This window comes from Doryrhamphus excisus, linkage group LG21, assembly GCF_037039965.1.
Source record: "Doryrhamphus excisus strain RoL-2023G ecotype Guam linkage group LG21, RoL_Dexc_Guam_v1.1, whole genome shotgun sequence".
Taxonomy (NCBI): Eukaryota; Metazoa; Chordata; class Actinopteri; order Syngnathiformes; family Syngnathidae; genus Doryrhamphus; species Doryrhamphus excisus.
In genome coordinates, this window is record NC_136377.1 from 1,116,067 (window position 1) to 1,129,485 (window position 13,419).

At 40.9% G+C, this 13,419-nt stretch overlaps 1 protein-coding gene across 3 annotated transcripts in view; it reads left to right on the forward strand.

Annotated features, from left to right (window-relative positions):
- The window catches only part of flrt1a (fibronectin leucine rich transmembrane protein 1a), a 73,286-nt gene that overhangs the window by 6,023 nt on the left and 53,844 nt on the right, over window positions 1-13,419 (forward strand). The window contains exons 1-2 of one of the 3 annotated variants that reach the window (XM_078787916.1): window positions 10,724-10,835; window positions 11,137-11,252. The exons of 1 other annotated variant lie outside the window; for it this stretch is intronic. The gene's annotated coding sequence lies outside the window, so the exon portion shown is untranslated. Of the gene's footprint in view, window positions 1-10,723; window positions 10,836-11,136; window positions 11,253-13,419 lie in introns of those variants that run through there. One more of the 3 variants, XM_078787914.1, reaches the window with a different exon arrangement.

Genomic DNA, 13,419 nt, shown 5'->3' on the forward strand with positions numbered 1-13,419 from the left:
CAGGGTCTTGAGACACATGCTAACTCGCAAACTAGAGAGCTAGCGACCTAAACGGTAGCCTTCAAGTTATTTCCTTTAAACTTAAATAGCCAAAAACTTACCACTTCCACACGGATAGGGAGGATAACTATTAAGTTATTTAACCTTTAACATGAACATGAATCAAACGTAATAATTTTTTCTGGGTACATGATACCATACAGCATCCATATCAAACTTGCGCGGGCCGCACTAACATCAAACTTTCATATCAAGGTGGGGGCCTCAAATGAGTGTCCTGCGGGCCACATTTGGCCTGCGGGCCACGTGTTTGAGACCCCTGCTCTAATGTATGGAGTGTATGGCGGACGAGGTTAAATGCTTCAGAAAGTAGTGAGAAGAGACCAGATCACGGAGGGAGATGAGTACAGCTAGCTATCATCCACCAGCGAGGAATCCGTAAGAACGGACACCGATGTAGATTCCTTAAAGGGGGCACGCGGCTGAAGGAAACATCCGTCACCATGATGGCAAAGCATATCAATTATAGATACTTTACAGCTCTTCTTTTCATCATTCCACTCATTATATCGTCTCCATCCCAAGCGGCCGATGCCCTGCGGGCCCGCCGTTGCCGCCACTCAACCGTCCTGGTCGCCATGGCCGCTGATTAAACGAGCGGGAAAGAATACGGTATATCATGCCACGCTCCGGCCAGCGCGTGCCGCCCTCTTGGCGTGTCCTTCACATGACACCGCTCAGGATGCATTCAGCCCCATTAGCTTGGAAAAACTCCCAAGCAGTGGAATTTGCGGGAACAGCGTGCAGTGTCACAACATGACACGGCGTGAATAAAACATGATCTTTGTTTGCGCTGGAGTACCGCTAAAGTCTTTGGGATTAGCTGTTTGTGTGAATATTTAATGGCGTGCTGACACGGTCCCATGTATTATGAATATATATCATCCGGGGAGGCTAGCCCATGCTACGAAAACACTGTTTGATTTGACGTAGAGTGAAAGGATATATTTAGAACTCCGTGTTGAAGTAAGAGCTGAGGGCCCACGTCAATATTGTATATATATTGTACTGGGAACGTCGTTGGGAGTAATGGAAAGGAACCTTTAGGAGCCATGAATGAATTTAGATTAATTTTGTAGGTGCATGATAGTTTAAATTTCAATAGTGGTGTTATTGTTTATGATATTATTTCGGTTTGTTGTGATCACGTGGATACGGGAAGTAGGTCACCTGCTCACCTGCGTGACCGTATTTTTTGTTGACCGCTAATTCCTTTAATCTCTATTATTACTTTGATTATGAGTTTGTGCACGGTACCATAAGTTGATTATTATTATCATTATTTTTCTTTAATAAAAGGTTAAACTTATTTTTCGTATTTTTTTTTTATGAGCGACGCGTCAGACAAAGGAAAGCCTCTCAGCGACTCTTTTGCATGAAGTCGCTACAGAACCATTAAAAGGAACGGCGACAATGACGATTGGCCAATCGGTGCTAGATTGGCCAAGTTCAGGTCAACGTTCCAAATTCCACAGTTCCAAGACCTGTACGAAGACCACATTGGTCCACCTGCACCCTTTTCTGAGAGGTATTGTACAGAGGCTAGTATTGAGCTGTTAACTTTAAATCAGGGGTCTCAAACTCGCGGCCCATGGGCCAGATGCAGCCCCCCACCTTGATACCAAATTTTAATGTTGAAATGACAGCTTAAAGCCGTGTGCACACCGGACACAATTAAACATGATTTTGCCCCCGCCCATACTGTTACCCTACCCTGTTACCCCGCCCTGTTTTGCTTTGGATTAGCAATGAAGCTAAAGGCTTATATGACGCTGGGTTACAAATAAATGCAGGAAATGATTTGGAATCAAACGGGAAAATCCACGTCAAGATAAAGCATCTCATCAAACATGTTGTTAAAGTTACCACGCTGCTCCCAGATGGAACTGATGCTAACATGCTAATTGGGTCAAATTATGAAGTTTCATTAATGTTCATGTTAAAGGTTAAATAACTGTTAATACTGAAAAATAATTTCTCTACCAACTGTATGTGGTTTCTTACGTTTTTCTTATTTGCTGTTTTATTATTATTTTACTTATTTATTCCTGATTTATTGTCTTTATTCTTAATTTGTTTATTTATTTGTATAATGGACTTGAGCAGCCATAAAAAGTCTCTCTACGGAGTTTGAATATCTTACTCACAGAGAGCGCTCTAATGAATATCGGGACGAGCGCTAAGTGACTCGGAAGCGGAAGTTTTGCGGGAGTATCTCCTTCACGCATCAGGATATCGGCCATGGAGGCAGGGAATGGCCAGTCGGCCTTTTAGGATGGAGGGCTTTCAAAAGGACAACCTGTCATCTGTTATTATGTCTCTCCGTGATCTGGGTCAAGCCCTTGAAATGCATGAGTGCCTTTAGAGGCGCACGCTAGGCCAACGCGCGGCACACACCGCCAACACAATCGCTCTGTTGTGGAGTCGCCCGCTGCTCTTATTACGAGTCTCTAAACTGCTCTTAGCGGCCCGCTAATGTACACAGACGCTACGCAGCGCCTGCAGCCATCGGGCAGGCCCGTCCGCCCGCCCGCCCGCACGTGGACGAGGACGAGGACGAGCGTGTGCCGGAGATGACGGAGACGAGCATAAACAGCTGAAGGAGACCTGAAATGCTTTCTTGCCCTGGTGCAAAACTAATGGGGGAGGGGGGCTGCGGGGGTGCGCTATGTGTGAATATGGAGATGTGTCGGTGGGCATTGTTTGTACGTGTGCATGCTAAGGAGGGATTGACGCCGGGAGGTAGAGCTGAATGGTTTAAACTGGGGGGGGGTCGGTGTTGTGATGGCTTCATGACTAATTTAGTTATATGTTCTTATTGCTTCACCCATATTTTCACGTTCCAATACGGCTGGAAAAAACACTTCGTTTAAAGCCCCCCCACCCCCCTTCCTAAAAGGATGCAATGGCGCTTCTAGAACAGGCTGACCCAACCTTTTCCAGCGAGGGTCACAATATGAAATATGATATTTTGAAAAGATATGCTCAAATGTTTTTGTGTACATACATATGTTTAGATTTTATTTATAAGTATGTCAATTTTCTTCTTAGATAATCCTGGTAAATTTGATTCCCGCAATATTGACTTTATCCCCATATGATTTGTAATTTAATTTAATTTAATTTAATTTAATTTAATTTAATTTAATTTAATTTAATTTAATTTAATTTAATTTAATTTAATTTAATTTATATATTAATATTCAATATTAATTAATATTAATTATTATTGGTTTAATAATAATATTTCCCCTGCCTAATTTCCCAAAAATGATACATTTTTGTTTTTCAGATTATGAATTAAAAAAATTATTTTTAATTTAATATTTGACCACTATGCTACCAACATGGCGTTACGTTTCTTGTTAATATTACATATTTATTTTTGTAAAATTATTTCATCAGAATCTTTTTTCCTAATATTTTGACTTTATTCATTCATTTTCTACCGCTCATCCTCACGAGGGTCGCAGGGGGGTGCTGGAGCCTATCCCAGCTGTCTTCTCCACCCCGGACTGGTGGCCAGCCAATCACAGGGCACATATAGACAAACAACCATTCACACTCACATTCATACCTATGGACAATTTGGAGTGGCTAATTAACCTAGCATGTTTTTGGAATGTGGGAGGAAACCGGAGTACCCGGAGAAAACCCGCGCATGCACGGGGAGAACATGCAAACCGAGTGTGGAATTGAACCCTGGTCTTTTAGCTGTGAGGTGTGCGTGCTAACCACTCTACCTCTGTGCAGATATTTTGACTTTATATTTTTAAATTTACTGCTGATTTGGTAGTTTTCTTGAACAAACAATTAACACAAAACACATTTATATTGTTATACATGCATGAATACATATAAATACTACACAAAAGGTGTAATTAAGGGTACTTTTACCTGGAGGAAGGAAGTGGTTGGTGCAGCCATTTCGTGTTGCATTCGTTGTCTTTTGAGGACACGTGGCTGATCTATGAGGAGCTTTGTGTTTTGCACCACGACTGCCAATATGTGCTGATTTAGCCCCCCCACCCCAACCCCCCCTGCGCTGCCTCCTATAACATTAGCGTGCCGTATGCTGTGGGACCAAGCAAGTCAGCTCAGCCGTGTGGAAAATCACACCCTTAATTGGAAGTCATCAACAAGGACTCTTTTATAAGCAGTGAACACATCTTCAGCAGCGGTGGGGGGGAGGGGGGGGGATGGAATGACTCACCTTTTCTATTTTACATATTTGTTATTATCAGCATATCGATTCGCATCTTTTTGCATTATGATATTATATATTATATATGTGCTTGCGGCATTTCCTGGTCTGTTTTATGGCGTTTGTATCATTTCTGTGTTTGCGGAGTTTGACCCTCTTGGTGCCTGTCAGTCAACCATAAGTCATTTTGACCTTGATTGACAGCTCTTCCGGCGACCATAACACTGCTGTATATGGATTTATTCATCTCTAAATCCAGCTTTTTCGGGGGCCTGGTGACAGATGTTCAAGTGCCGCTGATACAGTACGATTTGTGTACGCCAAAGAATGGACGCACGCGCACGGAATTGATAAACACGACGACGCAACGACTCACAAGGACAAACAAAATGTGCTGAGCAGAACTTATTGGCAACATCGAGCCATTCCCGATGAATCTGACAGCTGCTTCGGCTTTAGTCGAGCGCTCCGCCTCTGTTCAATGTAGTGTGGATGAATGGGATGAATGCTATCACGCGCTAATGGACCGCTAGCCGTTGAGCCTGGCTGAAATGCTTTGTTGGGTCCGTGAATAGGCAACAGGGAGGATGGGGGGGCATTTCCTCACCTTTGAAATAATACCCTTCAAGAAGTGGATGAATGACATGCCGGTTTGTTACACGCCACAATCTGTCGCTAGCGTATATGCTTTTATGCTACTGTTCTATATTTAGCGCTTTATTCATGAGGATTGTGGTTCATTGGTTCCAGATTACACCACTATAATAAATGAATTGGAGTGGGATTCCGTATTTCATTCATTTATTTTCTACCGCTTTTTCCTCACGGGGGTCACAGGGGTGCTGGAGTCTATCCCAGCTGTCTTACAGTACACCCTGGACTGGTGGCCAGCCAATCACAGGACACATATAGACAAACAACCATTCACACTCACATTCACACCTATGGACAATTTGGAGTGGCTAATTAACCTAGCATGTTTTTGGAATGTGGGAGGAAACCGGAGTACCCGGAGAAAACCTGTGCATGCACGGGGAAAACATGTAAACCGAGGGTGGAATTGAACCCTGGTCTCCTAGCTGTGAGGTCTGCGTGCTAACCACTCGACCGCTGTGCAGATATTTTGACTTTATATTTATAAATTTACTGCTGATTTGGCAGGGGTCTCAAACACGCGGCACGCGGGCCAGATGTGGCCCGCAGGACACTAGTTTGAGGCCCCCGCCTTGATGGTAGTGCGGCCCGCGCAAGTTTGATATGGATGCTGTATGGTATCATGTACCCAGAAAAAATTATTACGTTTGATTCATGTTCATGTTAAAGGTTAAATAACTGTTAATAGTTATCCTCCCTATCCGTGTGGAAGTGGTAAGTTTTTGGCTATTTAAGTTGAAAGGAAATAACTTGAAGGCTACCGTTTAGGTCGCTAGCTCTCGAGTTTGCGAGTTAGCATGTGTCTCAAGACCCTGCAGTTGCGCAATATGTTGTAAATAAAAAGAGTATAAATGTGACTATAGTCGTGTTTTGTCATGTCTACAGGGCTCTAATAATGCTTTGTTCATTTTAATCGGAAAAAAATAATGTCTACCCACCAACTATATGTGGTTTCTTAAGTTTTTATTATTATTATTATTATATTTATTTATTACTGATTGATTGATTTTCATTACTCTTGATTTGTTTATTTATTTTTCATCTTATTTTGTGTAGAAAAATAAAAAGTAAGATATTTGAGAACAGTGGAATGTTTTATCAGAGCTTTTATTGTAGAAAATTGGAACCAAAGTTTTTTTAATTTTTTTGTTTTTGATAAATGCGGTTTTTTTGGGTTTTTTTGAAAACCTGATGCAGCCCAGTCTCTCCCAGACCCGAGCTCCAGTCGCCCCCAAGTAAATAGAGTTTGAGACCCCTGCCTCACGGAATGAATCGGGTGCCGGAGTCATAGAAACTAGCCCAGCCGGGTGCCACGTGTGAGTCGGTGAAAGGCGAGTCTTCGTCTGCCGTCATCTGGGAAACCCGAGTCTTGGTGGAACGAGTCAGTGAAGCTGGAATCTTGAAACCTGCGGGCTGAGCGAGTGAATCTTTGAGGGGAGATTTGGAGATTTCTTTCTTTTTCCACGGGAGTAATACATTTAGGGAAACTTTGGATGCGCCTGTGTGGTGGCGCCTGTCTTGTCATCGATACTCGTCACCCTGAAGTGAAAAAGCAGTACAATAGGAATGAAAATGATAGGTTTCATGTCTAAAATGGTATTGGGTAATTGCGGCGGCGTCTCTCCCGCCATCGTTCGATTGCGTACCGCTTCCTCAAATGGACACACGAAAAGCTCCACCAAGGAATTGTTGGCGATGCACCAACCTCCCTTACACGTCGACTCATCAAAGCTTTTCATTACCGTTGACGGTCAACACGGCCATCAGTGTCACGTCTGCGTCTGAAAGCTAATTGTGTGCATGCTGATGGAGTCGGCGAGATGCTGTTAGTGTCAGCCTTTATGGATCCTTGGAGCTGAACAGCAAAATGTTACCTGCCAAAACAACTGCTTGGCTTGCAGGCCTCGCTACCTTCCTAAAATATTGTCCCACACTGTAAAAAAAAATCTAAACTAAACTTTAAAAAACTTTAAAAAAAATTGTAACCTCGGTGCCTTAAAATTTTGATTAAATCTAGCAAATTATTTCAGGTCATTTCAACTCACAACTAAGTTTCTCCAACTTAAAAGATCAAGTTCACGTGACTTATTGATTTGTTTTGGGAACTTTCTTTATTAGCTCAAATATTTTTGTTGTATCAACAATAGAACTCAAGTCATTTCAACTAATTAGCTCAAGTAAATTCAACTCACAATTAAATTAAAAATTAATTGAAATAATTTGTTAACCTGATTTGAAAATGAGGTGAGATTACTTGTTGATACAACCAAAATATTTGGTTATTTGGCCTAAAAAATCAAGTTCAAACAACAAATAAGTCACGTGAACTTGGTCTTTTGAGTTGGAAAAACTTAAGTTGTGTGTTGAAATGATGTGAAATAATTTGCTAGATTTAATCAAAATTTTAAGGCGGCGAGGTTACAAATTTTTTTTTTTTACGTTGAGTCAACTTGGAATTTTTTACATAACGTATCAGCTTCTTGAATGCAGTAGTCGGGGTTGAAATCTGGCACAAATCATAACAACGAGAAATGCCATGTTATATCAACTGTTTTGTTACAAAACAGAAATTTGGATTAAAGTAAAAAAAATAGTGTGGAATAATTTATTTCGAAAACATAACAAAAAACAAAAAAAAAACCTTAAACTGTATTATGGAAAGCAGGAAGTGAACAAATGTGACAGTTACTGATTGTAAAAGTACCAGATGGAGGGGTAGGATTTAATAAGCTTTGCTTCTTCCTACTCCTTTTGGACATGTGGAACTGGGAACTGATTATGGGATGCACTCAGTTGTAATCTGATGCATGTTCAAATGAAATTAAACCATTAGCATTAGCATTAAAAATGTAATGTTTTGTCTTTAAAACATATGTTTAAAACATTAGCATAACTGTTTCTTACCATCTGTCACTCTTGTGCAAGTTGGCCACACCCACATTTCAAAGAAGACTGAACTATTTGATTAGTTGGGAGGATCAAAACGTTTTTAGTTGTCTCAACTTTTTAGCAAAATTTAGTTGACCTGATGCACAAAAATAAGTTGCCGGAACTAAAAGCTAAAAAAAAAATTTTCTGGAAGTGTGACCTGCTTTATGTGAAGTATTCCAGATTAACCCGATTGGACCATTCCCAAGGTCACACTGCGCTTTTCAACCTGCGTTACCAAGTTAGTGGTTAATTAATTAATAATCCATTAATCACGTGTGTGTCATAAACAGGCTCATTTTTGTGCGTGAAATGCTCAGCAGGGGTTCCCCTTTCAAATATCAATGGCGTGTTTTCACGCTGTGTTAAGGCCGGCGTTCCGGCCTGGAAGCTCAATGGCTTCGTTCTGTTAGCATTCTAGACGTAAGTGTTTTGGCCCGCTCATTAAGGTATTGTGTCCCACCGCCGGTGCGCTTTCCAAAATGTCAATAAGAAGCATTGTAGCGTTTGTGAAGGTTATTGACGGCGCCGTTCTCGCCAGGGTAAACGATTTAAAGGGGCCTTAAAGATAAAGAAAGACCAGAAATGTAACATTTATTTGCAGGCCTGTGATGCATTGGCGGTGAATGGTGGTCCAAGTGGTGGCTTGAAGTGTTGATGAGATGACAGTCATGACGCAGCGTCGGTTCCTGGTTTCATTCTGCAGGCCAAAAATGTCCGAGTAGGACATCATCGTTAAAGTGACAGCAAATCACTAATTATTATAAAAATATCAATAAGACACGACGATAAAGAAGTGTTGATGTGTGTTGCAGTGGAGTGTATTCCGTAAATAACATCCATATACTTTTTCTCCCACCGCTTTCCGCGTCTCATTTTCCCAACGGGAGGACCAGCTATAAATTAAAGCGGGAAATTACTGCTAACAGATGGAATAAGTGACGGCACTTTTGCGTCTGTAAACACTGTCTGACTGCATAATTACACACCCACTCCCACTGAGACAGCACGGAAGGGGGGGGGGGCATATAAGGAGGGAAATGGAGACGGAGAACGGTGACAGTGGGGGAGACAATAATGAACTAAATGTCACGCGGGCGGTCAACATCCACTCCTTTTCCAGGTCCCGCATGACGAGTGTTCCTCCAGATTGAGGGGGGGGGGTCACTGACATGTCACTAGCATGTCACTGACATGCTTCTGCGGTCCCTTTCAGACCAATTCTAAGCTTAAAATCAGACAAAACATTCCAAATCAATCCAACGTCAACAAGTTCAGGTCAGGAATTTTTCCAAAAATTCCAACATTTACTCCATTTATTACATTTAAAATTTTCCGTGACATTTTCCCATTGGAAATGAATGGGCAATTTATTTGGCGCCCACTACTGGTGGACGATCTTCTGTAACATTTCACTTAAAAGTCATATTTACAAGAAAAAAGTTGCAATTTTATGACAATAAAGTTATAGATTTCAGAGGAAATTTTTTTTTAAATTATTATTATTTTATTTATATAAAATTTTACCACTTTATTGTCGTAAAATTACAAGATTTTGAGAATTAATTTATAAATTTACAATAAATAAATTCCGTAAATATACAACTATTTTTGTAATATTAATTTTAACCCTTGTATTATGTTGAAAAAAAATTACATTGATTATGTTGCAGGTCATTGTGACCCATACTCTGTAAATCCACTCAAAACAGTCAAAAAAATCAGGATAACCAATAACAACTTTATTTTAGATCATAGAAGCATTTAGAAAAGAGACATACAATACATTTTTAATATCAACACTATGTTTAAGAACTATTTAGTTAAAGTTTTTCCCTCTTCACAAACATTTTCCATTCAACAAATCATGCTAGTTAACCTTGTATTATATTACAAATCATGCTAGTTAACCTTGTATTATGTTACGGGTCAATTAGACCCGTTTCAGTTTTTGTGTTAATGACCCTAGATGAGGAAAAGTCACAAAATTTAATGAAGAAAAAGAAAGGATAACCAGTACTTTGGTCAACACAAAAACTGAAACGGGTCTAATTGACCCGTAACATTTGACCCGTTTCAGTTTCTGTGTTAATGACCCTAGATGAGGAAAAGTCACAAAATTTCATGAAGAAAAAGAAAGGATAACCAGTACTTTGGTCAACACAAAAACTGAAACGGGTCTAATTGACCCGTAACATTTGACCCGTTTCAGTTTCTGTGTTAATGACCCTAGATGAGGAAAAGTCACAAAATTTCATGAAGAAAAAGAAAGGATAACCAGTACTTTGGTCAACACAAAAACTGAAACGGGTCTAATTGACCCGTAACATTTGACCCGTTTCAGTTTCTGTGTTAATCACCCTAGATGAGGAAAAGTCACAAAATTTCATGAAGAAAAAGAAAGGATAACCAGTACTTTGGTCAACACAAAAACTGAAACGGGTCTAATTGACCCGTAACATAATACAAGGGTTAAATGATTTTGAGCGATCCATACATTTATTTGTAATTATTTTTCTGCATGTAACATTATAATTATTGTACATAAATGTAATATATTTTATATTGTCTGTAAAATGTGCTTTGGGTTAAAATTGCTGGGTGTCTGGAATTATTTTTATGGGAAAATTTGCTTTTTTGGGAGTCCATTTTGGTTTAAGGGATTAATGACTTTAACCAAGACACCACCGTATTAGTAATTAATCATGTGTTGACGATGAATGATATAGCGAATAGCAGCACACTGGCCCATATACTGACGGCCGGTCAATTTGCATGCGGGTCAAGGCAAGGAGCAAGAAGGAACACGCGGTGCACATAGGACCCCCCCCATTTCTCATCCATGGGGGGGGGCCCATTTTGTGCAAAGGACGCACATGGCTGCCGTGAGGCATAGAGCGCCAAGTCAGCCTGAGGCAGGAGAGGAAAAAAGGAGACGAGTAATCTCATAGCACGCTTGTTGCCACAGTGATTGACAGCATGCAGCAGAGTAAGAGAATAAAATGGCAGAATTATGCTAACATTAGCATGTTGCTTTTTTCATGTTTTCAAAGGTGTCAACCGGTGTTAGCATGATAACGTTAGCATTTTAGCCATTTTTTTTTTAACTGGTCCTCATGAGCGTCACTGGGGAGCTGGACACCCCAAACTGGTTGCCAGTCACTTTCATTTGTCCTAATATGTTATTATATTAGTTAAAATAAATAACAGCATATTGTGATATTAATATTTCTGACAATTCTTGCTGTTTTTTAGTATTTTCCCTCCTGTTTTTATCGTCTCTGTCGCAGGGCACGCCATCAGCCCGATGTTTGCCCTTCCAACTGGCGACTAGACGTGGCTGACATTTTGACTTTCCCTAAGGGGACGCTCTGGTTGGAGCCCTGTGAACTCTGCCCGGCAACAGGTGTCATCATGGGCTGCGGCTAAGCATTATTTTTTAGTTTGTTAATCTGAAGCTCGTTGTTTCGATTTGAGTAATCGGTTGGTCCTTAACCAAATCAATAAGAATCCAACACAAACGGCTTGTGGTTTGGTCCCAAAAACACATTCCAACTCGGTACAGTAGATAGCTGGCTAGATCTGCTTCTTGGAATAAGAAGACGTTGCAGGAGGGATCATCCTTACATCTGTTTTCATCCTATCCCAGGTGACTTCGGGCCAGAGGCAGGGTACACACCGGATTGGTTGGCAGGAGGGATCAGTGTAGCTAATTCTAGATTGTGTTGTCAAAAAGGACAAATCTTATTGGCTGCTTTTGGAGACTTGAAAAAAACCATTTTGTATGTCTAAACATATTTTGTTTTGCTTTTCATGTTGTTTTTGCTCACTTTCGGTCTCCCACGGCATCCATACCGTTATACAAATTAGACATTGGCGCCACCCCCCCCCACCCACGCATTGCCACAAATAGATTGCAGCCCTGTGGGGAACACCGAGTCCTATCATTTTCCTGGCATGTACTCCACTTCCAAGTCATTATGTCAAATAGCTTCCAAGTATTTGCAGCCACACATGTCCACCACGTTTGCACAACAACACACACACACACACACACACACACACAGACACACACACACACACAAACGCCAATGAGTCAGCAAATGAAACACAAGTACGACATCCTAAGCGATTGACGACGGCGGTGATGATGATGATGCTTGGGTCACAGGTTTGTGCATCCTCCATCTCCCATCAGTCCGCAAACTCACTTGATGCTCACGTGGCTAACGTTATCGTTATCGTCATTGTCACGCCGTGACACTCTCTCGTCCCGCCGCCACGCCATCTCCCTCGCAAACAGACGTACAAACTCCTCATGCGCACCGCCGGCGCCAGAGTGGCTCCATTTTCATTTTTCAGTCCTGCTGAATCATTGATGTCATGTGCGGCGCTCCGCATTGTGATTCCAAATGAGCTTTCCCCTCGCAGTACCTCCTTTCGTGTGCCTCCTCCTTCGTGTGCCGTGTTCTTATCAGCACAAATAAAGAAGCTTTCTTTTTTGAGTCGTCGGTTTCGAGCCACACGAGAAGATTCATAACGACTTCTCCGGCTGACACGTCTTTTCGCTTTTGCTTGGCTCCTTCAGTGACGTTGGGTGAGACACACAAGCACCAGACTTGACCACCGGAACAATACGCTTTTATTGCAGGTTTGAGTGATGCAGGCAAAAATCCCTAATAAAGAAAACCTGGGCTACTTTTGCAGCCGTAAGATGAAACTCGACTCTGGGGCGGGGATTCTCGACCGCTGTGCCGTGAGAGATCTTCAGGGAAATGATCCAATTTCCCTGAAAAATATACAAATACAATGGAAATATAATATCTATCTAAGCACATGAGCAGGAGCTTATTTTTTAAATGCCTTATTTACTTTTAATGTTTTACTATATTGGGCAATTTGAGTGTACAGATGACTGTAGGGGTGTTAGCTCATGTCTAGAGGGCTCTAATAATGTTAGAAAATAATTTCTAACATGCTTTAACTAGATCAGGGGTCTCAATCTCAATTTACCTGGGGGCCACTGGAGCTAGGGTCTGGGCAAGGCTGGGCCGCATCAGGTTTTCAAAAAAAAACAAAAACGCATTTATTAAAAACAGAAAAATATACAAACTTTTCAGTACTTTGGTTCCGATTTGCTACAAGAAAAGCTCTGATAAAACATTCCACTGTTCTCAAATATCTTAATTTTTATTTTTCTACACAAAATAAGATGAAAAATAAATAAAGAAATCAAGAATAAAGAAAATCAATCAGTCATAAATAAATATAATAATAATAATAAAACGTCAAATAATAAAAAACACATATAGTTGGTGGGTAGACACATTTTTTTTCCGATTAAAATGAACAAAGCATTATTAGAGCCCTGTAGACATGACAAAACACGACTATAGTCACATTTATACTCTTTTTATTTACAACATATTGCACAACTGCAGGGTCTTGAGACACATGCTAACTCGCAAACTAGCGAGCTAGCGACCTAAACAGTAGCCTCCGAGTTATTTCCTTTAAACTTAAATAGCCAAAAACTTACCACTTCCACACGGATAGGGAGGATAACTATTAAC